We start from the raw sequence: 27,807 nt of genomic DNA on the forward strand, positions 1-27,807 counted from the left end.
ATAGTATAATGAAGCTTTTCTTCTTCTAGCCTCGTGCCTTGGTCTTCCACCCCAACTTCTGCCCCTCAACCTTTTCAACCTACAAAACTACCATGCCACACTATTTGCAGTCCCCCAGATATGATATGTTGTTCCACATACTTCCACACATTTGTATACCCAGGCTTTCCTTTAAGATGTCCCTCTCTTTTTTATCTTCACAGAAAACTCCTGCTAATTATCAATACTGAACACTCTTCAGTAAACTTTTTTTTTTTTTTAAGATTTTATTTATTTATTTGAGAGAGAGAGAATGAGAGACAGAGAGCATGAGAGGGAGGAGGGTCAGAGGGAGAAGCAGACTCCCCGCCGAGCAGGGAGCCCGATGCAGGACTCGATCCCGGGACTCCAGGATCATGACCTGAGCCGAAGGCAGTCGCTTAACCAACTGAGCCACCCAGGCGCCCTTCAGTAAACTCTTGATAGAACTTACCATCCTCAGTGAATCTGGTGCATTTACTTATTCACATATCTGCTTTCCCAACAGCCCTTTAATTCCCAGATGACAAGGACGTCTTATTCCTCTTTTTTTTTTCCTTAAGATTTATTTATTTGAGAGAGAGAGTGAGAGCGGAGGGAGGAGCAGAGGAAGAGAGACAAACCAACTCCGCGCTGAGTGTGGAGCCAGAAGAGGGGCTCAATCCCAGGACCCTGAGATCATGACCTGAACTGAAATCAAGAATCGGACGCTTAACTGACTGAGACATCCAGGTGCCCCTCTTATTCCTCCTTCTATCTCCAGCACTTAGACACAGTCTTGTGAGAGTAAACATGTCAATGTAACTGTTGTTAAATGAACAAATGAATGAATTAAATACTTCACTGGGCACCACTAAGAAATATAATTTTCCTTTCTCAAAAAGCTTATTGATATGTAGTAGAGGACTAGGAAGACATACTCATGAAAAGTTAGGTAACAATATAAAGTCAGAATTCAGAAAAAATTACACAATCTTTAAATGGAACAGATGTACAAATATAAGTTATAAAAACTCAGAGGAAACAAAAAATCACTACAGCTTAGAATAATCTGAGACGACATGGAAAAGCTTTGAAATGAGTATTGAGAGGTAGGATTTGGAAGAATTAGAAAAGAGGAAAAGAATTTTGTTTTAATCTCTAAAAATCAAAACTAATCCTAGGCTGTTTCAATGTATACAACTGCTGCATCATAAAACAAAAATATGTTTCTGCAGAAAAAAAATTGAGCTTTCCTGATTAACAAATCCATCAAATCCATTCAATGAATATATATTTGAGCTTACTATAAGGCCAAGATCATATTAAGAACAAGAGAACAGGGAGCTAGGATGAAAGACTTCATAAGTGCAAGCTTCTGGGTCAAATCTAATAACAAACAAGATTACAATAAAAATCTCTACACAATTTGTGTTTATATGATATATTCATTTATATGATATATTATATAAATATTCATTTATATGATATAAATATTCATTTCACCAATATTTGAGCAACTGTTGTGCTCTCAGCACAAATCTAAACACTGAGAATAAAGCAGCAAGCACAAAGGCAAAATCCTAGCTTTCTTGGAGCTTACATTCTAATGGGTAGAAATGGATAATAAACAACATAAGTGGGCACCTGGGTGGCTCAGTTGGTTAAGCGACTGCCTTCGGCTCAGGTCATGATCCCGGAGTCCCTGGATCGAGTCCCGCATCGGGCTCCCTGCTCTGCAGGGAGTCTGCTTGTCCCTCTGACCCTCCCCCCTCTCATGTGCTCTCTCTCTCATTCTCTCTCTCTCAAATAAATAAATAAAAAATCTTTAAAAAAACAACAACAACAACAACACAAGTATGTAAAATATGTGACATAACAGATATATGCCAAAGAGAAAAATAAAAAAAGGAAAGGAAAGATTGGGGGTTATAATTTTAGACAGAACAGCCAGAGAAAGTCCCAATGACAAGGTGACATTTATGTCAAAACCTGAATGTCAGGGAACAACTCTAAAAATATCTAGGGGAACTCTCTTCCCCTAGAAACATCCAAGAGAAAATAAGAACAATAACTAATAACAAGAATACACCCAAACTTCCCCAAAAACATCCAAGAGAAAATAACTAAGAACGTCTAGAAGTTTTTACTTATAAAGGATAAAAGCAACTAAGATAAATTTAATCAGAAGATAATTATAACAATAATACCTAACAATTCCTTTACACTTATGTGTGGCAGTCATGGAAGTATGTCGCTTGTATCTCCCTTCAAGAAAGAACATGCTATTCAGCAGCTAGGCATGCAGTAAGCTGACAGCCTCCAGCTGCAGTCTCTTCAAGATCCCTAGAAGCTGAGACCACTCTCTTCCAGGGCAGCCAGCCCCAGCCAACAACTGGTCATATCACAACCATTTCTGTCAAATGCAGGACTCTCTAATGAAGAATTTTTGCTCTAGAGTCTTCACTGGGTCTGAGACTCTGTCAGATCTGAATCACAGTGAGGCCCTCCCTGCCAATTCTGTTCCCTCCCCCTTTACTTTCATAGGAGTTTTCCTCCTCCCCCATATACCTCTTGTATTCCTAACTCTGTCCCAGCATCTGCTTCCAGGAGAACTCAAATTGGCACAGCTGGTACCAGAAATGGACTGAGAAAGCAAAAAGTATAAACTGGGTTTGGAAACTAGATCACTTCCCATCCCACTGCAATGAGGATTTCATCCCGTGTACTATGTGAAATATGGACAGTCCCTTGCACAAGCTAGTGGCCCAAATGTTAAAACTTTCTTAAGAAAAGTGCTAAACTTTCTTGGGAGAATATTCCCAAAGAGGAACACCGTGACTGGTATAATGATTCTGATGTTTGAAATGTGTGAGGGGAACAATGCATGTAAGCACAATGGAAGTGGCTAGCTGTTATGCTGCACTAACTCCTTAGAGAGAGCAGCTAATTAAATACTTAGAAACTAAGTGTCGGGGGCGCCGAGTGGCTCAGTCCATTGAGTGTCTGCCTTCGGCTAGGGTCATGATCCCAGGGTTCTGGGATCGAGCCCTGCATCAGTCTCCCTGCTCATCAGGGAGCCTGCTTCTCCCACTCCCTCTGCTGCTCCCCCTGCTTGTGCTGTCAAATAAATAAATAAAATATTAAAAAAAGAAAGAAAGAAAGAAAGAAGCTAAGTGTCAAAGCCAGAGGGTTCTCTGGCAGCTCAAAAGAGGTCCTTATGGCTTACAGTGGGAGAGCACCAAAAGATGAAGATCAAACTCAGGATGGTTAGAGACTGCAATGCTTCAAAAATGACTGAATGCTCAGCCAGGACAGGTTTGTTATGTCAAGGTCTGGTCCTGGATTGGAAGACATGGAAGCATGATAGATGGGAGAGGGACATCTAAAATGGTTGCCCCCAAAGATTTTGATTCTCCAGACTGCTCTAAACCCTGAGAGTCTGCAGGGATGACACTGGCACTTCCCACTGTATAGGAACACACTTCAGAGGCCTCTCACCTACAAGCAATAAAAGGTTCCCCTCAGGAGGGACACCCCACCTACACTCCTGGTTGCCATGATAATAACTAATGTAAATCCTGCCAAGGATATCTTGGGCCTAATAAGGAAGAAAAAAGATAACAGCCCAAAGCTGCTGCAAATATTCACCAACATATACCAGCAGAATCAGGGGGAATACTCACAGTGCTAGATTTTGAGGGAACTTAGTCAAGGAGGTCAGAATATTAGACTTATAAGGTAAAGCTTGATTGGGGGTGAGGACACCATTTCAGAATATGGAGTTCCCCACTGTGTCAAGAACCCAGGGTCTGGTATAAACTTGCTGCTACAGTGACTCCTAGAAACCTGAAAAAAAATGGCCCACACTGAATGAAACTGAAATGCCTGAATTGGAGTGCCTAGGTGGCTCAGCTGGTTAAGCATCTGACTCAGTCTCAGCTCAGGTCTTGATCTCAGGGTCATGAGCTCAAGCCCAGCGTTGAGCTCCATGCTGGGCATGGAGCCTACTCAAAAAAAAAAAAAAAAAAAAAAAGTGAAATACCTGAATTGACACAGCAGAGGGTAGAACATGGGATTAAAGGGCTCAGGAAAGTGGGTATGCTAGAGTGAACATATTTTGTGAGGTCAGAAGACCCACCAGAGGATTATGTACCATAAAAGGGTGCATAAGACACACCATTCACCAAGGCCATCAGGAATATACTGGTGAGAGGGACACCAGCATCACTAAGAAGTGGTCACTCTCTTCTAAAATACAGGTTGTCACTCTGGAAAACAGTATGGAGGTTCCTAAAAAAGTTGAAAATAGAGCTAGCCTATGACCCAGCAATTGCACTACTGGGTATTTACCCCAAAGATACAAATGTAGTGATCTGAAGGGGCATGTGGACCCCAATGTTTACAGCAGCAATGTCCACAACAGCCAAACTATGGAAAGAGCTGAGATGTCCATCAACAGATGAATGGATAAAGAAGATGTGGTGTGTGTGTGTATACACACACACACACACACACACGCACACACAATGGAATATTATGCAGTCATCAAAAAAATGAAATCTTGCCATTTGCAACAACGTGGATGAACTAGAGGGTATTATGCTAAGCGAAATAAGTCAATCAGAGAAAGACAATTATCATATGATCTCACTGATATGTGGAATTGGAGAAACAAGGCAGAGGATCATAGGGGAAGGGAGGGAAAAATGAAACAAGACAAAACCAGAGAGGGAGACAAACCATGAGAGACTCTTAATCTCAGGAAACAAACTGAGGGTTGCTGGAGTGGAAGGGGGTGGGAGGGATGGGATGGCTGAGTGATGTACATTGGAGAGGGTATGTACTATGGTGAGCACTGTGAATTGTGTAAGACTGATGAATCACAGACCTGTACCCCTGAAACAAATAATACATTATATGTTAATAAAAAATAAAAATAAAAAAATACAGGCTGTCGGAGTTTGGCTCATTGATAGCAATAGGGATAATGATGCGCTGAAGCAACAGAAACCAGGTGATGGCACTTAAAACCAGAAACCAGTGGACCACAGTTATCATAACTGGCAAGATGGGAAATAGCCAATAAACCTTGACCCACAGGGTGCTGTGGAGATAGTTAACAGAACACGGTGTCATTAGAGCAAAACAGGCAGTCAACAGTGCTGCTTAATATATACAATCAAAATAAGGCAAGAATGTATAAGCACAAGGCTAAGGGTGGTGCCCTTAATTAAAAAAACTACTATCCCTTGCCTAATTCCTAGACCTGATCTAGTTTTCAGATCCAGACCCACCAGCTTAAAGAGATGGCTGGTTCCCCAGGAGCAAAGACCCTGCAACATATATATATGTTAAAGACATACAAATATATATTTAAATGATTACCCCCAAGTCCTTCTCCAATTACATCTACGGCTATTTACTCCAGTGACTATACAGTGGGAAAAGGAAAATACCCAGACATTTAAAGAACTATTGGTCACAGAGTCTGAGTTGATGTTGATATCTAGACACCTGGAACATCATTATTGCCCTATTATAGGAAAAAGAATATAGGAACTAAGCAAACTCCAGCTTATAGTGGGGTCCACTGGTCTACAGACCCACCTAGCAGTCATTTTCCCAGGCCGTGAATATAACAAGATTGGCATCCTTAGAAGTTGGGTTAATCCCTACCCTGAGTCCTTGGGCTCTGGAGTAATAACTATCATAGGGGAAAAAGCCAAGTGAAACCTGCAAATATCTAAATGTTTCCCCACCCCTTGGCCAAAATAGCAAATCAAAAACAGTACTGTACAGGGGGTGAAGGTAAGAGGAATGGCAGAGATTAGTGCCACCCTTAGGATCTCAAAGATGCAGGGGTAGTGGTCCCTTTCATATGTTTCTTTATTGCCTCTGCAGGAACCAGCTGTATTGTGGAGAATGATTAGAGACTACCACAAGCTCAACCAAGTAGTAGCCATGACCACAGCTGCCCCTACCAGATGTATTATGTTCGCTACACCTGATAAATATATATAGCCTCAGGTGTATGGCATTTAGCTACTGATCTGGCAAATGAGTTCTTTTCTATACCAATCAGAAACAGTTCCTTTCACATGGAATAAACAATCGTATACATTCATGGTTTTTCTTCAGGGCTATATTAATTCTCTTACTCTGTCATAATAAAGTCTGAAGAGAACTAGATTCAAAACAGCACACTGATCCATTTAATCATGCTGATCGTGCAAGATGAACAAGAGATGGCTAGCATGCTGAAGTACATGGTAAGATATACATGTGCTCCAAAGGGCAGGAGAAAAACTCTACAAGTATCTGAGGACATGCCATTTCAGTGAAGTTTTAGGAATTCAGGAGGCCACAGTCATGCCAACCCATTCCCTCCAAAGCAAAAGACAAACTGCTGTATCCTGCATCTCCCACTACAAAAATGGAACCACAACATCTGGTGGGCTTCTTCAGATGTTAGAGGCAACACATTCTAAACATAGGAATATTGCTGTAACCCATGTACTGAGTGATATGAAGGGCTCACTGCCAGCTTTGAGTAGGGGAAACAACTCTACAGCAAGTCCAGGTTGTAGTGCAAGCAGTCCCTAACCTGTTGGAGATCTAAATGTTGGGAAAAGATAGAGAGTTTATAGCAAGCCTTAGTGGGAGAATCACAATGCAGGCACCTGGAGATCTGCAAGACAATCATGCTATTACAAAAAAGCTCCTGGTGTGCTACTGGGCTCTGAAAAGAAATTGCTTGACCGTTGGGCACTCCATGTCCACAACTGCTCATAATGAGCTGGATTCAACAGGAATCTCCAAGTTACAAAGTCAAGTGAGCTCAGAAACAATCCATTATGAGATGGAAATGGTACATCGAAAATCAAACCCAAGTGGGGCACCTGGGTGGTACAGTAGGTTGAGCATCCGACTCTTGGTTTTGACTCAGGTCATGATCTTGGGGTCATGAGATCTAGCCCTTCATGGGGTTCTGCACTCGGCAGGGAGTCTGCTTGGGGTTCTTTCTCCCTCTCCCTCTGCCCTTCCCTCTGCTCGTGTGCTCGTGCCCTCTCTTAAAAAAAATAATAAATCTCAAAAAAAAAAAAAAATCAAACCCAAGCAGAATGAAAGGGCCCAAGTAAGCTGCATAAGTAGGCAACCAAGAGTTCCCTAACGCCTACCACAATTGTTCCAGCACCCATTCCCCAGTTTACATCTATAGCTGTTTGGGGGATCCTATATGACCACCTTGAGGAAGAGATAAAAGCCAAAGCCTGGCTTATAAATGGCTTATAAATGACTCAGTATGTGAATGCAAGCTGAAAAAAGAAACAACTTCATTATAGCCACACTTAGGGCTGACCTTGACAGTGGAAAGGGAAAATCTTCCTAAGGATAGAGCTTCAAATGATGCATCTGGTCATGAACTTTGTGTAAAAAAAAAAAGTGGCCAGAGATGAGAATATATACAGACTCATGGGCAATTGCAAATGGACTAGCTAACTGGTCAGGGGCCTTTAAGGAAAAAAACTATACAATTATTATAAGAAGGCATGAGTGCAGGCAAACGAATAAACATATGGGAATGTGTAATAGTGCATAAAGCGTGAAAATTCTTTTCATATGTTAATGCCCCCCAAGAAGCATCCAATGTAGAAGAGACATTGAATTACCAAGTGAACAAAATGACTCAGAGAGTTGACATGAGCCACCCCAGAACTGGCATGATGGGGACATGAATAAAGTAGCCAGTGTGGCAGAAACCAAAATAGAAGCAAAGAAGGAGGCATGGACTCCCACTTAGCAAGCCCCAATCAGGCTACCACCCCCTCTGAACATCCAATCTGCGAGTAACAGAGACCAACACTGAGCCCCCAGCATAGCACTATGCCTCAAGCTGACCAACCAGTTACAACATCATATTCCATCCATCTTGAAAAGGCCAGCAGTTGATCACCACAGGTATTCAATAAATACTTATTCCAGGTATGGGTTTTCCTTTCCTGTCCACAGAGCCCCAGCCATACCACTAGCAAAGGCCTTACAGAGTACCTGATCCACATAGAATCCCATATAACATAGCATCCAACCAAGGGAACCACTTCACAAATGAAGGAATTGTGGCAGTGGGCCCATAACCATGGGTTCCAGTGGTCTTATCACATAACAGCAGCATACAAAAGCATCCAGCCTTAATAGAGTATTGAAATGGCTTACTGAAGACACAGCTGATATACCAGATCAGAGACAAGAATGGTGTGCTATCCTCTAGGATACTGTACATGCACTGATTCAGAGCTATGTTCCCAGTAGGACAAACACACAGGTCTGAGAACCAAGGCAGAAGCAGAAATGGCCTCCACTTACCATCATTCCCAATGATCCACTGGAGGACTTGGTGCTTTCCATATGTACAATGCTGGGCTCCAGAGTTAAAGATCCTGGGCATGCTTTTGCCAGGAGACATGTCAAGGATCATACTGAGCTATAAGTTATAGCTGTAGCCAGTGCATTTGGGACTCTGTCCCTGGACCAAGAGGCAAGAAGAGGAATCACCATCATGGCAGGGTAAATTAACCCTCATCCTCAGAAGGAAGTAGGTCTGCTGTTACATAATAGGAGCAACAAAATATATGTGGAACTCAGATGATCCATCTGGATACTATTTGATACTTCCTTGCCCAATTGTGACTGTGAGTGGACAAATGCAACCACTCCAGCCTGAGAAGAGTATGGTTCTCAGATACCTCAAAAATGAGGGGTGGGTATTACTAGGTAAACCACCCAGACCAACAGAAATGATAGCTAATGGCTAGGAGAATTTAGACTGAATAGTGAAGGAGACAATGAGAACCACTGTAGCCCTGAGACCAGCTACACAGATGGGGGCTGAAGCCTGTCTCACTAACCCACTTCTTTGAAGTTTCCCATCAAGAAGGGAAGTCCAGGGCTCCTGGCTGGCTCATTGCGTGGGGCATGAGACTCTTGATTTCAGAGCTATGAGTTCGAGCCCCACGTGGGTATAGAGATTACTTTAAAAATAAAATATTAAAATGAGAGAGAGAGAGAAGTCCATGGAACCCTGCAAGAACGGTTTTCAGAAAATGTTTGGAGACCTAGATCCAGCAACATGAGAAATGGACTGTGGCAATTACTTGGCTCTCCCTTCAAGAAAGAATCTGCATTAAAAAAAAAGAAGAGGGGCATCTGGGTAGCTCAGTTGGTTAAGCATCCAACGCTTGATCTCAGCTCAGGTCTTGATCTCAGGGTCATGAGTTCAAGCCCTGCATTTATAAAAATAAAAAAAATAAAAGAAGAATTTGCATTTAGGTGCAAGGAGACAGCTAACAGCCTTCAGCTGCTCATCTTGGTTTTCCAGTTGAGGCCAGACTCTTCTGGGGCAGCTCCTAGCCAGTGACTAAACATGGTGGGTATACTAGAACCTGGCCATTTCTCCCCACTGCAGAACTCCTCTAACAGGTGATTTTTGCTCTGGAGCTCCCTGTTGGATTGGCTGAGTTTTGTTGTGGTTGTTGTTGTTTTAATCTGTATCACAGATTGAGGCTTTTGTAGGTCAGTTCAGCTTGGACTCCCTTTCCTTTCACTGCATTATCTACTCCCCATAAAATCTCTTGCATTAACTGCATCTCAATATCTGCTTCCCAAGGGACCAAACCAACATATTACATAATTAGCTCTTTTATGAATCATTTCATTTAACTAAGGTATTACTGCTATTCCCATCTCACAGATGAGAAAATCAGGGCACAGAGAAGTTAACTAACTCACCCAAGATCACACAGTAAAAGCAGAACTAAAATTTGAACCCAGGCAGTCTGATTCCAAAGCCTGAGCTTTTAATCACTATGCTAGCCAAGGCATCTCAAGATACTAAGATGAGAGTATTTATTTTACATAATTTTAGGAAGCAAAACAAAGGGATAGATAATACAGAAAAACAGCACTTACCTAAATATAAAATAATTTTTTCTAATAATTATCAGTAACAAACAACAGAAGAGGTGCTTCGGGAAGTAATCAGGGCCTATCACCTGAGGGTTGAAATAGTCATGGATATTGTGAGAAGCTTTATAAAACAGATAAAAGTTCACCTAAATCAGTAAAAGATGTACTGCTAAGCATTATGTGGAAAAAGGGTTCCCTGGGCGCCTGGGTGGCTCAGTCGTTAAAGCGTCTGCCTTCAGCTCAGGTCATGATCCCAGGGTCCTGGGATCGAGTCCCACATCGGGCTCTCTGCTCGGCGGGAAGCCTGCTTCTCCCTCTCCCACTCCCCCTGCTTGTGTTCCTGCTCTCGCTATTTCTCTGTCAAATAAATAAATAAAATCTTAAAAAAAAAAAAAAAAAGGAAAAAGGGTTCCCTAGCCAATAAACTGGGTAGTATACTGCTGAACAAAGTTAAACCAGTTTCTTTACTTTTACTCTTCATTTTTTTTTTTAATATTTTATTTATTTATTTGACAGAGAGAGACACAGCAAGAGAGGGAACACAAGCAGGGAAGTGGGAGTGGGAGAAGCAGGCTTTCCCGTGGAGCAGGGAGCCCAATGCGGGGCTTGATCCCAGGACCCTGGGATCATGACCTGAGCCGAAGGCAGACGCTTAACGACTGAGCCACTCAGGCGCCCTACTCCTCAATTTTTAAAACAGTAAAGTGTATTTATAAATCTCTATCTGAGGGATATAGTAAATTGAAAAACCCAAATTTATCTGACTAAAGAACACTTCCTTGCTCCCGGCCTAGGATGATTTAGTTCCAAAATCAAAATTCACTGATCAAAGTCTCCAGAAGTTAATAAGGAAAAGAATGACAATTTTCTAGCTGGTTAACAATTTTCCAACTAGCCAAAACATCACCTATCTATATGTCAAAATAAGCACCTCTAGGGGCGCCTGGGTGGCTCAGTCAGTTAAGCGTCTGCCTTTGGCTCAGGTCATGATCTCAGAGTCCTGGGATCGAGCCCCGCATTGGGCTCCCGGCTCAGATAGGGAGCCTGCTTCTCCCTCTCCCTCTGTTGCTCCTCCTGCTTGTTCTCTCTCTTTCTGTGTCAAATAAATAAATATTAAAAAAATAAAATAAAAAATAAGCATCTCTAATACCTTAAGGGTAGAAAGGCTATATAAAAGTTTTGTCACTAAAATGCATTTCATCTTTTATGCAAAACATGCCCTTCTTTGCTTTATCAATAAATCTCTAAAGATCTACAATAATGGGTTCACATTTTAATTACTGAATTCTCACTTTATGAGCAATACGAAAGCTTTATTTCAAGTGTGCTATTGGTGACCTGGTTATTTTCATATAACACAGCTCTATATGCTTTTTTCTCAAACGCATATACACTATCACAAGAAAGGACAGAAGAATGGGGGTAACAGGTAGGGAGGAAAGAGGCATCAGTTAAAACTACTCATCTGGCTAATTCCCAAAGTTTCTGTGTTTTTATTTAGAAATATATTCTCTTTACTTATTACAGGGGAAATTTCTATGTAAATTACAATCCCTTGTTTTAATTCTCCTATTTTCCTTGGCCCATTGCCGCCTATTCTTTTTCTCCATTAATGATACTATCACCGTTGCCTGGAGCTGTCCATATGCCATCTATCTTTTCATTCAGTTCTTTGGAAATTTGAATGGAATATTAAATGTGAAAGGGGCATTAACATCTAGTCCACCACTCATTTTCAGATCATAGAAATGAAGCCCAGAGATCAGTTATTATATTTTTCTAGTAATAGCAAAGCAGTCATTTATCTATTTCAAAAATACATATATGAAAGCTGAAATTCCCAAAATATATGCACATACTTTTTTTTTTTTGAGAGAGAGCACAGAAGAGGGGCAGAGGGAGAGGAAGAATCCCATGCAGGGCTCAATCTCAGGACCCCAAAATCACCACTGAAGGTGAAAACAAGTCAGACCCCCAAGCCGAATGAGCCACCCAGGCACGCCACATCTTTTTCTCAAGCAAAATGCTACAAGCCAGTAGTACACTTTAAAGGCAAATACCACCAAAGTCAACCAACTGAAGTTGAACTCTCCTGATATGAATAATTCCTAAAGCACTATGGAATTTTTTTTTTTTTTTGAGAGGGAGAAGGACAGAGGGAGAGAGAGAGAACCCCAAGCAAACTCCCCGCTGAGCACAGAGCCCAACTCTGGGCTTGATCTCAGGACCCTAAGATCATGACCTGAGCTGAAATCAAGAGTCGGACACTTAACCAACTGAGCCACCCAGACACCCCTGGAATATCTTAAGATAAAACAAATACAAAACACATGGAGAGGTTCACATGATGAAAAAGAGTGTAGACTTTGTAGTCAGAGACATATGGTTTGAATCATGGATGTGGGCTTAGGAAAGTCAATAAAAATCTCCATGCCACAGTTCCCTTAGTTATAAAACGTGCATGACACTATGAATATTATAGGGCATTTTAAGAATTAGAAATAACATATGTGAAACACCTACCAGAAAGACAGCACACAGTGGTCAAAATTTTTATATTATACAAATAAGTAACAGAAGGTAAAAGAAATCAAGGAAAATTCCATAAACCTGGAATCTTTTCGGGGGGGGGGGCCTCTACGCCCAGCATGGAGCCTAATGCAGGGTTTGAACTCATGACCCTGAGATCAGGACCTGAGCTGAGATCAAGAGTCTGGCACTTAACGGACTGAGCCACCTAGGCACCCCAAACCTGGAATGTTTAAAGGACTGGATAGTGGGGCATGCAGAAATAGAAAGTGAGGCATGATGATACTGGAACCAACTCATAAAGGGCTGTGCCAGATTAAAGAATCTAAACCTTGCTTTTGGGGCGCCTGGGTGGCTCAGTCGTTAAGCGTCTGCCTTCGGCTCAGGTCATGATCCCAGGGTCCTGGGATCGAGCCCCACATCGGGCTCCCTGCTCGGCCAGGAGCCTGCTTCTCCCTCTCCCACTCCCCCTGCTTGTGTTCCCTCTCTAGCTGTCTCTCTCTCTCTCTCTGTCAAATAAATAAAATAAAATCTTTAAAAAAAAAAAAAGAATCTAAACCTTGCTTTTTATTTATTTTTAACAACTGATAATTTATTAAAAAGGCTGATTTAAGTATCTGCAATAGTGACTTCAACACTGACTCCTGGCTCAATACTGATGAAAGTAATCTGTTTAACAATCTCACAAGGACTGTGCAAATCAATGAGTCACTTGTAGATCCCCATCTGAAAACAATCCCAAATCTTAGCACCCTCACCACAAGGAAGTTTTTCTTGTAGTGATTCTCAGAGTCTTGGTGGGCATCAGAACTGGTCCTTTCACTTTGAGATTCTTTTCCTTTGAACCTCTGATAAGTCAGCACATACCTTCTCCAAATACTTTAGGTTGCAGCTGGTTAGTTCTAATTCGATGAATCACCACCTCTGGTTCCACGGGTGCCTTCCTGGTGTCTTTAAAAGCCATGGCTGAGCTTTGCGCAGTGGCAGTATCATAGCCAATGAGGTTTATCCAAGGCGCGATTATTGCTAACTAAAAGCCATGGCTGTGGCGAAGTGCAGCTTCCTGACCGACTTGTTCCTTGGTGAGAGCGAGCAAACAGTGGTGAGTCAGGAGCAGGAGCGGGGCACTCAGAGCTGTAGCTGCAATAGCATCTTCCTCCCAATAGCACCTTCTTTTTTAGACATTGAGCAGAACCTTCCAAGAATGACCTCACAATAATCTCAAAAATAGTTTACTTCAGCTACTAATTAAAAACAAAAATATGGGCGCCTGGGTGGTTCAGTCAGTTAAGCGTCTGCCTTCAGCGGCTCAGGTCATAATCCCAGGGTCCTGGGATCCAGCAGGTATCTGGCTCCCTGCTCAGAGGGGAGTCTGCTTCTCCCTCTCCCTCTGCCCCGTCTCCCCACCTTCCCAAACCCCCCCTCATGTTCGTGGTCTCTCTCTCTCTCAAATAAATAAAATAAAATAAAAACACAAAAACACCTACAGGCAGTTATATCACCAGAATCACAAAAAGGTCTAGACGATGTATTCTTAAGGTTTTTCTCAAACTGGCAGTGTTTTGCTTCAACTACTTTTTAAGGGTTGTTTCTCTTGTTCAATTGAAAATGAAAAATGGAGACTAAAATTTACATAAACCCGGACAATGTTTCCACAAAACTTTTAAACTGCTTGCTCTTTATTTTAGTAATGAGAATTGTGAGAGAGCTATGTTCTGCTTAGATATAGTAACAAAAACATATACCATTTACTTTTTCATTTTAATAAACTCTGGCAGATAAACTACCAAACTGTAACCATGAGAGGTTAGAAAAGAACCATATTACAGGGGCACCTGGCTGTCTCAATCCACAGAGCATGCAACTCTTGATCTCAGGGTTGTGAGTTTGAGCCCCATCTTGGGTGTAGAGATTACTTAAAAATAAAATCTTTAAAAAAAAAACTTAAAAAAAAAAAAAGAACCATATTACAAACAGAAATGCACACCTCTTCATTAATCCTAGTTCAAAAGGCTCCAGAACTATTGTTTTTGGTAATTTTCTGTAGAAACTCTGACATTCAAAACAACTAAAAGACTGTATAACAAACCAGTGAAGCCTTTTAGCTCACTCAGTTGAGAGACCTGAAAGTGATCCTAATCAGGTGGGAAAATACTGTGGGTGATCCACTGCATGTAGAATGAAGGTTCAAACTTGCACTTTGTTTGCTCAAACAATAGTTCCTTGCAGTATTTCCTAACTAGTTTGAAAAAAACTTTAGAAACATTAGCAAGTCATTATTGCTGACTTTAAACTGTGTCCTACAAAACCTCATAGAAAAGCTTTAATATCTTGAATGGGAACAAACAATAGCAGACTATGCTATGTATAATAATAAAGAATAGGAGCACTTGGCTGGCTCAGTCTGTGGAGCATATGACTCTTAAACTTGGGGTTTTAGGTCTTAGCCCCACATTGGGTGTAGAGATTACTTAAAATCCTTGGGGGTAAAAAGAATAAAGAACAATGACTCAACTGTATTTATATAGAATTACATATCATGGAGAGGTAATGGCAATCCTTAAAATCTGTCAGACCTCACTGCTTAGAAATGTAAATGGGTAAACATGCATTGGACTCTATCTTTTTAGAAATTTTTAGCAATTAAAGGAAAACTAAACCTAATGTTTACAATTGCCTTTTGTTAAGAAATATTCTTAGAAGACAGCCTTTCAGTTGGAAATCCCCATACCACTATCCCCATTACCACCCAAAGCGGTTAACTAGTTCTGTCAAGTTCACTGTTTACTAAACAGGAAACTGGAAAGTTCACAGCTTTTATCCTCAAGGTAAAAAAGACTCCATATTATCAAAGAATCTGGCAATTTATCTGCAAGTAAAAGCTTCAACAATTTACCTAATGACTGTAAATGGAAGTTATAATCCTCAAATAGAGGCTTAACTTACCACTTCACACCCACTAGGATGGCTCTAATCAAAAAGACAGTAACAAGGGTTGGTAAGGATGTGCAGAAACTGGAACCCTCTTACACTGCTGGTGGGAATGTAAAATGGTGCTGGTCCTTGAAAAGATTTGAACAAAGAGTTACCTTTTGACCCTGGCAACTAGGTATGTACCCAAAAGAAAGGAAAACATTTGCACATTAAATGCTCATAGCAATATTATTCATAACAGCCAAAAAGAAAAAAATAACCCAAACTGACAAAGGGATAAATAAAATCTGGTATATCCATATAATGGAATATCATTCGGCAGTATAAAGAAATGAAGTGCTAATACATGGTACAACATGGACAAACCCTGAAAACATTATGTTAAAAGAAAGAAACCAGTCACATATCCTATGATTCCATTTATATGAAATGTCCAGAACTGATAGGTAAATCCATATAGGCAGAAAGCACATTAGTGGTTGCCTAGGGCTGGGTAGATTGGGAGGAAAACAAAGTGGATTTCTTTTTGGAGTGATGAAAATGTCTAAAATTTGATGGTGGTGATATCTGCATAATTCTGAGTATCCTAATAGCATTGAACTGTACACTTTAAATGGATTAACTGTATGGTATCTGAACTATATCTCAATAAAGCTGTTATTTAAAAAAAAAGAGCCTTACGTAATATTTTAAATTTAGCTGAAATACATGTGTTCTTCACTTCACATCTTAAAGTTAATATTATTTCTCTAAAGTAAATATTATTTCAAATAGCCAGAAGAACCCAGGACTGAATATACCCAAACTTTTCCTAATTAATGAAAAATTCTAGACTCATTTTACCATTTCCTTAGGTCTTATTTCCTAAGACTCCTTCCCTCAAAAGATGCTAAATTTTCATTTAAGCTTAATTAATCTTGAAAACCTAGGGCATGGACTTACTACTTCTGTATTTTAAAAAATGCAAAAGAACTACCATCATAGATATTAAGTCACATATCCTTAAGGATACATTATCATAAACAATCAGAAAAAAGATAAATCACCATAGAATTATCAACTAAACTATTATAGTCCAAAGCCTAGAGCCACAAAAGCATTTTTTAAACTTAATTAGACAAATGTAAGGATTTTCAACTAAAAGATAATTTATAGGAAAAAATTAACATTTTTATAAATAGTTCTCTAATATAAAATCCCAAATGCCTCAAGATACCCATCAACACACATTAAGTTCTCCTTTTCCCTTGCCTAATACGAACCCAGTAACTTTTTCTTGATTTCAATGTGTCCACAGAGATTTCCTCATCTTTACCTTATTTTATTAAAGGCTGTCAAGAAATATTTTGTAAGTATAATACATTATAACTGTTCTCATTTTTCCAACAGTTCAGTCCTATAAATGGGCTACTTATAATAATTAAAAGAATTTTAAGTACCACTTAATCTGTAAAATAGGAAATATTTTATAAATAGCATTTTTGAATTGTTTTAATTAAATAACATTTATTTATAAAGCATAAAGCATTCCACTAACTATACCATTAAAATACTAACTCTACTGATACCTTGGTTTCTCCTTAATTTAGCAATCTCTAATAGTTCAAAATTAATCATACTGATTTTATTTCCTAGTTGTAAACTGTATTAATAATGATCTTTCAAGTTCTTTCACACAGAAGTAAACAAGAAGTATATTTTCCACTTTCAGGGTAACAATGATTTACCAGAACTCACGGGACTGAATTGCAGCTCTGATTTACACATTATATCATTTAATCATCACAATAATCCTATAAGATGAGTTATTAAAGCTTCATTTTACAGAATAATAATTGAGGCATAAAGAGGATAGGAAATTTGTCCAGGGTCCTCCAGGGTATAAGACTGAATCCCATATCTGACAGCTCTAAAAATCTAGATCTAATCTACTATAGTTTGTAAGGAAAAGTCTGTTTTGAAAACCCTTCAATTTTTAAATAATGTAAGTTTAATAAATTGATCTGTTTTTGAAAACTAAGTATATGAACTATTTTTATTCAATAACTGCATCTACTTTCTTTTGTTGATTATTATACACTAAGAATGTTGTTCTATATAACGCAAGTCAGGTACACCCAAGTAAAATAAAAAATCATGTAAAAGTCTGAAAATGAGTAATGGAAAATGAATAAAACTCCAACAATGTAATTAGTGTACCCTATACACAGAGAATAGCTCATTTATTCAGTAAAAATGAAATGGGAAATATGTATAACCATGATCAAAATTGTTTTCTATAGATTCAGTCTCTAAAAAAATTAAAGCTACCATGTTTTAAGTCACATAGAAATTCTAAACCTTAATTTTTGTTTTTGTTTTTCCCAAAAGAAGGAATGGATGTGAACATCTATCGGGCACCTTCTAAGAGACAGATCCTGAGCTAATTGCTTTTTATTATTTTTTATCTCATGGAACCAGTTCTACTTCTCTGTGATGGGAACTATTACTCCAATTATTACTACATAAGAAGCAACTCGGGATCTACATGTCGCATTGTTCTAAAAGTTGTAATAAGGATTCCTGCCCACATCTGACTCCATACTCTGCACATCATGCAGTTAACAACCATAAAACACCACACACACACACACCATCCTTTAGGAACATAAGAATTTAAGTTAAAATGCAGGCAATTATCTTTTAAACAAGATTTGTGCCTTGCAACTCGTCTGTGGCCAGCACATAACAGGTGCCAAATAAAAGTTTACTGAATGGGATGAACACTGGTAGAAATGGGATCATCTTCATTCATTCTGTCTAAGGGAGTTAATATACAACTGTTGCTTACCAAGCAACATATACAACTTTCTCCTTACAGAATAAAACACTGAATCAGGAATTGGAAGATAAGGGAATGACCACATATAAAAATTACTAATATTCTTAAAAGGTAAGCTATTGGATTAAATATTAGAAGCCTTAAAGAGAGATCCAGCATATTCAACTCAATTACCAACTCTTGTCTGACGCTGCCTTTTAAGAGTTAAACATGTTCTGCTTCCACAGTTGGCTAGCTGCTAGCAGAGACCACTGTTCATTTTTGTGTTTCCTAGAACACCAAAGACAGGACCTGACACTTAATAGCTAAAATTTTATAAAGATCTTCTACAAATTACAAAACCGGTTCAGATGACTTCACCCTAAAAGCCTTGCAAGGCAAGTATAATATCTATCTACATTTTTATAGACAATGACTTCAAAGTCCAAGGAGAGACTAAGTGCAAGATAAGTGGCCAGGTATCCTTCTATAATACCACAGCTACCAGAAAAGGCTCTCAATATATGTTAAAGGGTATTTCAAGGGATAGCTGATTCAATTTTCTTTCTAAGATTGTAAACACCATTATCTGTTGCTGTGAGAAATGACTGTATTGCCACTTAAGATTGATAGCTTTGCTAGAAAACAGATACTGTCATTAGGCTTGACAAGGTTAGTTAACTTTTTTTTTTAAGATTTTTTTTAATTTATTTATTTGAGAGAGAGGATGAGAGGAGAGAGAGAGCACATGAGAGGGGGGAGGGTCAGAGGGAGAAGCAGACTCCCTGCTGAGCAGGGAGCCCGATGAGAGACTCGATCCTGGGACTCCAGGATCATGACCTGAGCCAAAGGCAGTCACTTAACCAACTGAGCCACCCAGGCGCCCCAAGGTTAGTTAACTTAATCTAAGTTTAACTTATTAGATGGTGATTCTCAAACTTTAGTAGGACTAAGAATCAGGAAGCTTGATAAAAATAAAGTCCTTGGGCCACCATTATCGCTAGAAATTCTGATTCAAGGTACCAGGAATCTGCAAATTTTAACAAGCACTCTCAGCTGATGCTAATGAGGGTAGTCTTCAGAGACACATTAAGAACTGAACTAGATTTCTGAAACTTAATCTCCCCAATTTTTTTTAATCAAGCCAGTTTTTTACAGTTATAAATATTTAAGCAAAATCTTACAAAAACAATCCAAGGCTACTCCATCTAACAGGATAGGTCCTCAAAAATGTTTACTACACCAAACCTCCCTAGACCTCATGAGCTCTCAAGTCAGAGGTCTTTTAGGTAGTTACCCAATGTTACTCTGTTTAAGTTGATGAATTCAACTATGACCACAATGTAATTTAGTACAACATTTTTATAAGTCTTACACAAATGACTGGGTGTTAAACAGTAAAAGGGAACAGTTGAACTCTGAACCTAATAGAAATAATAATTAAATCATAATAATTTGATTAATAAAGTAATCATAAATCAATAATTTTTAAATCACCAATAGTGCAAACCCATTTAAAACTTTAAATGACCATCAAAATGTACTAATAATAGGGGCGCCTGGGTGGCTCAGTCGTTAAGCGCCTGCCTTCGGCTCGGGTCATGATCCCAGGGTCCTGGGATCGAGCCCCGCATCGGGCTCCCTGCTCGGCGGGGAGCCTGCTTCTCTCTCCCCCACTCCCCCTGCTTGTGTTCCCTCTCTAGCTGTCTCTCTCTCTGTCAAATAAAAAAAAAAAAATGTACTAATTATAAAATTATGGGTGACTTTTCCCTCACTATTAAATACTGAGTTGACACAGTACCTTTCTGTACTTCTCAAATTTTCTACAGTAAGCATATTTATTTTATTCACGATTATAAGTTTTAGAAGTACTTATTAATCCTACAACCTTCACATACATAATAGGAAAACAAGAATAACCTGTAACCACATTTATCGTAAACCATAAACACCCAAACACCTGACTTAAGGTATCAAACTGTAATCATCCCTTTTTTTCCACATTAATACCAGAACATATCACTTAACCTCCAAAATTTAGACCATGTCCCATTTCCATCAGGTATGTTATTAGAACAGTTAGCACGACTTTTTAAAATCCTCTTGTCATCCGTTCTGTGGATCTATTTAGGTGGAACATTTTTGTACCAAGAACTGAGGCATTAAAATATTTACACTCTCTTATTAGGGAGAAGGGGGAAAGACCATTGTAAAAAAATATATATATTTTTTATAATTGTATTTATGTAGGAAACTTGGCGCAAAGACAGAATGGGGCTTTCTGCAAGCCAGACCACTCTTAGAGGCAAAATATAATGTAATAGAAAGCGGCGGGGATGAGCCACTGGCAGGCGATGAAATTTCAGCTCAAATAAAACGCAAACGGTTGTTTTCAGCGCAGTCAGATCGGTGAATGACACTCGGGAGTACTGGGGGCTCTCAGAGCCCCGCACTTTCCGCACTCCAGTTCTCACCAGCCCTCCCGCCCCTCCCCCCGGGACTTTGCGGGACTCGGCATGGGGCGCGGAAAAGCCTAGGCTGTTTGCAAACGGGCGTCCTCTGCCTCCCTCTAGGATGTACGTGCCGGGCCCGGGATAAGAGGCTGCGCTCGGCCCGGGCCCGGGGCCAACCTGAAGGGTGCCAGTGCCCCCGCCAGCACCCCCGCCCCACACGCCCGGCCGCGCCGGAACCAAGGCCAGGGCGACGGCTTCCCGGCGGCGCGGGGCCTAGTCGCCCCCCGCGCGCCGCCCGCCTCCCGGGGGACGCGGAGAAGAAGGGGTGAGGGCCCCGAGCCGCGGGGTGGGGGAGGCGGCCGCAGCTGCAGGACGCCCCGTCCGCCCGGCCCGAGGGCTGCTGCCAGGGCCCTTCCCCGCGGCGGAAGGCCAGAGAGCCCGGGACCGCGCGGCGCCACACGCACCTCGAACAGCGGCCGCCGCCGCCACAGCATGGCCGAGGGGGTCGTCCCTGAGTCGACAGTCTCCTCCGGAGGGCACCGGCGCGGCCCCAGGCGCCGCCGCGAAGCCTCCCGCTCTTGAAGGGGTGGTGGTCGCCGCTGCTACTGAGGCCCAGCGCCCGCCGAGCCTCATCGGGCTCACGGGCCGCCGCAGCCACGCGGTTCCCGGAGGAGCGCCGCTGAACCAGGCCGGGGGCGCAAGGCTGCGGCGGGACAACCGAGGTGCTGCAGGCGGGGATCCTCCGCGAAGCCTCCAGCGTCGCCGTGGCCGCTCCTGCCGCCGGCGCCGCTGGGCCACAGCGCCCCCTGGACCCCACGCCCGGCTACGGCGCCGGGACTGCGGCGGCCGCCCGGGCACGAGCCGCAGGGAACGCGGGGGAGCGTGGCCTGGGGATGGCGGGGGCCCCGCGCTAGCCGCGCTGCCCTCGGCCCGCCCCCGACAATGCCTCCCGGGAGGCGGAAGCCCCTCGATCCCCACCGACCGTGGCGGGTGTCCGCCCCACCCCCCACCCCTCAGGCCGTGAGCGCCTTTGCACCTTTTCCTTCTCTCCAGAAGGTACATGAACGTTTCTGTCACTCGGACGTTCACCGGAGAGCAGGAGGTGAGGGAATCTGCTCGTTTTCATCTCTCATGATTCGAGAAGGATCCCTTCTAGCCCTTCAGTGTGTCTGGGTGTAAGAAGAGTGACCCAGAACTAGCAGTTTTTCCATACACACACACAAAATCCTCTCCCAAAACAGATGAATTGTCTTTGACCTTAACTTTTTTTGGATCTAGAAATTTCCTACAGATACCAAATCCTTAATCCCAAACTGCCCCAAAATTAGAGGGGAAAAAAAAATATATATATATATATGTGTGTGTGTGTGTGTATATATATATGCTGAGCAAGAGAATAGCCAACGGGTTGTCCTGAAATTCATAAACAACTTAAAGGTAAGAAAAAAACACCCATCTTTTCTAATTTACCCCTCCCCCACCTCTACCTCTTTCATCCCAACCCCTGTCAAATCCCAGGTAAGTCTCTAAAGGAAGGAAATCGTTACATAGCAGGGGCTGTGGAATGGTTTACAGATACCCCGAATTAGATCCCATTCAAGCTCTAGAGTGCAAACATCAGAACCAAAAGCAATAGAAACAAAAAGACCGTCGGAAGGGAAATAGGGAAAGAAATTCTCCAAATCCTCTGGACCCAATTTCCCAAGTAACAGTACATTATTTTATCATAGAGTGCTATAGTAGAATGAGCAGGGACTTTGGTGGCTGACTGTTCCTGATATTAGCAATTCCAGCTCTGTCATGTTTAGCTTTATGACCCTGGGCAAGTTATATAATATTTCTGAACCTGGGTTTTCTAATCCCTGACTTGCTGGTTGTTGTGAAAATTGGAAATGATTTATGTAAAGGAACTGGCCCAGAGAAGATAGTCAATGTTAGTTCCAATTATTGTTGGTTCCAAAACACCCTCTCCCTCTTTCTTAGATTCAAGATTGTTCCCATCTGTTTTTGTTCTTTCTCAATCTCTGTGTGTAAATATATCCCTATCAAAAGATGAGTGCACCAAAAAGGGAGGGGGGAAGATGGTGCATTGTTCTTTGTCATCCCTGGTCTGGGTAAAGTTTTCCTAAATTTCACTAATGGATTTATATAACATCCCTCCACTGAGGAAAAATAGAGCTTAATACACTGGATGCTATAATATTCTATTGCATAGCAGATTTTAGCATAAAGCTAGTATATTTTTCTGTACATAAAAATTACAAGGCAATCTCACCGTACCTTGGGTTATGTCCTAATAATAATAAATCTTTATTTATTATTTTTTTAAGATTTTATTTATTTATTTGACGGAGAGAGACACAGCAAGAGAGGGAACACAAGCGGGGGTGGGGGCGGAGAGGGAGAAGCAGACTCCCTGCTGAGCAGGTAGCCAGATGGGAGGCTTGATCCCAGAACCCTGGGATCATGACCTGAGCCAAAGGCAGACACTTAACAACTGAGCCACCCAGGCGCCCCTAATAATAATAAATCTTAACGAGAAAATTATATAAGGTCTCTGGAAACTTTCAAATAATAATTTAGCAGCCACTTTAGAGAAAATATAACCTTACAGCTCTCTTCCAATCAATGAGCTATTCCTGTTCCTGTACAATCCGGACTGTGCCTTCACCACCTACTTCTGAGTCACATTACCAAAAAAAAAAAAAAAAATCACTATCCCCTTTTTATAACAAGAGAAACTGGGGTTCAGAGAAACTATGATTCATCCTTATAACAACTCTATGAATTAAGTACTCTACTACCACCATTTTACATGTGAAATACATCCAACCTAGGGGAAAGCTGGAAGTGGAAGTAGACCCTGAGATTCTTTCAGTCTCCCATCTGATGCCCTAACAGTCCTTTTTGCAATATTTAGAAAATGCTATAAGAGTAAGTTACTAAAAATTTTCAATCTAGAGAAATGGGCCCTTTCATTTAGATTAGTTTGGCAGCCCAACATTAGCAGTGCTTTCAAAGCCTGGTTCACTACCACCACAGGAAATCTGCATTTGTTTATGCATAATCATGCTACCCAGGGTGTAGCTACTACATGAAGATGATTCATTTGTTCCCAAGACCAGTTTCCTCTTGCTTCACACTTTCTCTCTTTCTATTCAAATATGTTGCTGAAAGAGACTATCTTTATCATCACTACCACTTCCTGATCATAGTAGTCTACTGTAAATAATTTCATCCATAATTTCATTCCATCATTCAACTCTTCCTACCCAGTTTGCTCTCTGCTCCTGAAATATCACATCTGTTTTCCCCTCCTCTACTATAAATCTTTTTCATTTTAATCTTTTACCTGCTGTCAGTTGATTTGGTTACCGCACTCTGAATTTTGCATTGATTTCCACAACTATACAGTGACTCTAAAATACCTCTTTATTGGGGCACCTGGGTGGCTCAGTCAGTTAAGCGTCTGCCTTCGGCTCAGGTCACGATCCCAGGGTCCTGGGATCGAGCCCCACATCGGGCTCCCTGCTCGGCGGGAGGCCTGCTTCTCCCTCTCCCACTCCCCCTGCTTGTATTCCTTCTCTTGCTGTGTCTCTCTCCGTCAAATAAATAAATAAAATCTTTAAAAAAATAAATAAATAAATAAAAATAAAATAAAATAAAATACCTCTTTATTTCCAATCTGGTAGACCTTTCCATTTTCATTTTTATGCCATATACATTCTGTAGAAAGCCAGTATTCTAAGAATAGTTTCTTCACGTGAGTTTAAGCTGTAGCACCCCGATCAAAATTTTCTTTGCCTTTAAAATTTGTTCTTAAAAATTGAGGCCTTGGAGCACCTGGCCGGCTCAGTTAGAGAAGCATGCGACTCTTGATCTCAGTGTCCTGAGTTTAAGCGCCATGTTGGGTGTAGAGATTACTAAAATAAATAAATAAACTTAAAAAAAAAAATCAGGCCTTTTACTTGTCACTTATACCTCAATAAAATGGAGGGAAATGAGGCCAAAAAGATATCTATTTCCTGGCTTTGTGAAAGGCAGAGGAGTCATCCTTAACTCTCGTGTTTCTGTCATGGACAATTGGTCACTGAGTCTAATAAATTCTACTTCTTGCTGTTATTGAAATTTCTCTCTTGGGGCGCCTGGGTGTCTCAGTCGGTTAAGCCGCTGCCTTCGGCTCAGGTCATGATCCCTGGGTCCTGGGATCGAGCCCCACGTCTGGCTCCCTGCTCAGTGGAGAGCCTGCTTCTCCCTCTCTCTCTGCCTGCCTCTCTGCCTACTTGTGCTTTCTCTCTGTGTGTCAAATAAATAAATAAAATCTTTAAAAAAAAAAAAAAGAAATTTCTCTCCAACTCCACTGCCACCCACTTTGGTCTAGAGTATATGGTTAATAAATTATATGTGCAGTGAATGAAAAGGAGGAAAGAGGAATGAATGAATATTATATTTGTGTATGAGTATATATATTGTATAAGCGTTTGTTTAAAAGAAGGCACAAAAACCTCTTTCATGTTCCCAATAATCCTTGTGCTTCCCAATTTATAGCACTTACTACACTGTCAATCTCTGTTTACTTATATGTCTCTCCTATCAGATTTTGAGCCCTGTGAGCCAGGTTCAGTGTTTGATTCTTCTCTGTGTCCCCACAACCAGTCTCGGCATAGAGTACAGCTTAGAGAATGTTAAACTGAACTAGGCTGGTTTAGCCTGATGTGCATCAAGCTAGTGCATTCCACACATTCAGTGACTTTTTAGGTCTTTCTCTTTAACTTTCAGGGCCCACCAAAGAGTAAGACTCCCCTCCAACAGGTGATTGCCCTGCAGCCCAGAACTGCCCCCAGCCTGCTGTCGCTGGGTTCCTCCACACCCCTCTGAAATCACCAGCCACAGCCAGGAGTCAAACCCAGAATTCACAATGTTACCAAACTAGCCCTAGAGCAGACCATGAGTCAGTAAAGCAGCACAAACTTAAAAACGGTACTGGGGACATTTGGGAGCTTGTTTGGTCAATTGAATCATTTAAAAAAGAACAAAGCAATTCCCATTTTGGGAATCAAATATAAGTAGGTGATTAAATATGTGAACAAAGATATATGCAAAAAGATGTTTATTATGTATTTTATTGTAGTTTAAAACAAAAATAAAAGGAAAACTGTAAATGAGTTAAATGAATTATAGTATACTCAAAGAAATACTATTCATTAATAATTGTGTTTTTAAAGAATTTTAAATGACATTGAAAACTGCTCATGATGGGATGCCTGGGTGGCTCACTAGGTTAAGCAGCTGCCTTCGGCCCGGGTCATGATCCCAGGGTCCTGGGATCGAGTCCCACATCGGGCTCCTTGCTCAGCAGGGAGCCTGCTTCTCCCTCTCTCTCCCTCTGCTTGTGCTCTGTCAAATAAATAAAATCTTTAAAAAAAAAAAAAAGAAAACTCATGATTCAATATCAAATTAAGAAAAACAGTGTTAAGGGGCATCTGGGTGGCTCAGTCAGTTAAGCATCTGCCTACGGCTCAGCTCATGATTCTGGGATCGAACCCCATATTAGGCTCCCTGCTTAGCGGGGAGCCTACTTCTCCCTCTGCCCCCCACTGCTTGTGCTCTCTCAGTTTCTCTCGTTCTCATTCTCTCTCAAAGAAATAAGGAAAATCTTTGAAAAGAAAAGAAAAACAGTGTTAAGTAAAAAAGGCTAGTGTATGATCCCAATTATGTTTTTATATATTTATTTAGAAGGAAATAGTTGAAAATGTCATAACTTATGAGTTTTTTTTTTTTAATTTAAAAAAAAAATAATTTCAGGGCCCCTGGCTGGCTCAGTTGGTAGAGCATGCAATTCTTGGTCTTGGGGTCATGAGTTCAAGCCCCATGTTGGGTGTAGAGATTACTTAAAAAAAATTTTTTTTTAAATCTTAAAAAGAAAAAGTTAAAAAAATAATTTCAAAATATAATTTCAGATGTAAAGAAAAGTTGCAAAAATACTACAAAAAAATCCTATATATCTCTCACCCATATCTAACCACATTTGCTTTATTATTTTTGCTCACTTTCTTACATTTGCTGTCATTCTTGCTCTTTCTTCTATCTCTATAGATAGATACACTTATAGATGTATAAGCAAACTATTGTAATTATTTTCTGACCCATTTATCCCTAAATATTTTTCAGTGCATTTCCTCAAAACAGAGTACAAATATCACAGTGCAATTAGCAAAATCAGAAACTTATCATTGATACAATACTATGATTTAATCTATGATATTATTCAAATTTTGCCAATTGTCCCACTAATATTCCTTTACAAAATAAAATAATTGTTTTTTTCTGGTCCAGGATCCAGTGCAGGATCACACATTATAGTTAGTTGTTAAATCTCTTAAATTTTCTTTAATCTGGAACAATTTCTCAGTCTTTGTCTTTTATGATCTTAACACTTTTAAAGAATACAGGCTATTTATTTTGTAAAACACCCCTCAATTTCAGTTTGTCTGATTTTTTTTATTGATTAGATTCAAGTTATGCACTTTAGGCAGGAATACTGCAGAACTGATGTTGTATCTTTCCTAATGCATCAGGAGGCATGTGAAACCTGTATGTTCCTTCACTGGTGATAACAACTTTGTTCACTTGGTTAATTAAGGTGGTATCTGCTAGGTTTATCCAGTGTTAAGTAACTAGTTTGCTTTTTGTAATTAATAAATACCTTGTAGGGAGATCATCTGAGACTACACACAGGTTTTAACATTTATTGACAATGCTTGCTTGAAACAGTTATGACTGTAGTCGTTGCCAAATGGTAATTTTGTAATTCCATCATTATCATTCCCCATACACTTTTTTTTAAAGATTTTATTTCTTTGACAGAGAGAGACACAGCGAGAGAGGGAACACAAGCAGGGGGAGTGGGAGAGGGAGAAGCAGGCTTCCTGCTGAGCAGGGAGCCCGATCCCAGGACCCTGGGACCATGACCTGAGCTGAAGGCAGACACTTACCGACTGAGCCATCCAGGTGCCCCCATTCCTTATACATTTTTTATTTGCCTTCCTACTGTACAGGAGAGCTTCTTGCTTCTCCCCCATTTATTCATTTATCAATGTATTGATTTATTTCAGAATGAACTCATCA

General features: G+C 40.7%; 1 protein-coding gene and 1 pseudogene across 2 annotated transcripts in view; one reads left to right on the top strand and one right to left on the bottom strand.

The window, feature by feature from the left end:
* ZFYVE9 (zinc finger FYVE-type containing 9) overlaps positions 1–21,442 on the bottom strand; it is a 192,798-nt gene extending 171,356 nt beyond the window's left edge. For both annotated transcript variants that reach the window (XM_035018558.1, XM_035018557.1), the window contains exon 1: positions 21,144–21,442. The gene's annotated coding sequence lies outside the window, so the exon portion shown is untranslated. The remainder of the gene's footprint in view (positions 1–21,143) is intronic.
* On the top strand, positions 13,462–13,544 carry LOC118020533 (annotated as a pseudogene).
* Positions 21,443–27,807: the final 6,365 nt, after the last annotated feature.

This window comes from Mirounga leonina, unplaced genomic scaffold (genome assembly GCF_011800145.1).
Source record: "Mirounga leonina isolate KUSES-001 unplaced genomic scaffold, KU_Mleo_1.0 Mir_173, whole genome shotgun sequence".
Classification (NCBI taxonomy): Eukaryota; Metazoa; Chordata; class Mammalia; order Carnivora; family Phocidae; genus Mirounga; species Mirounga leonina.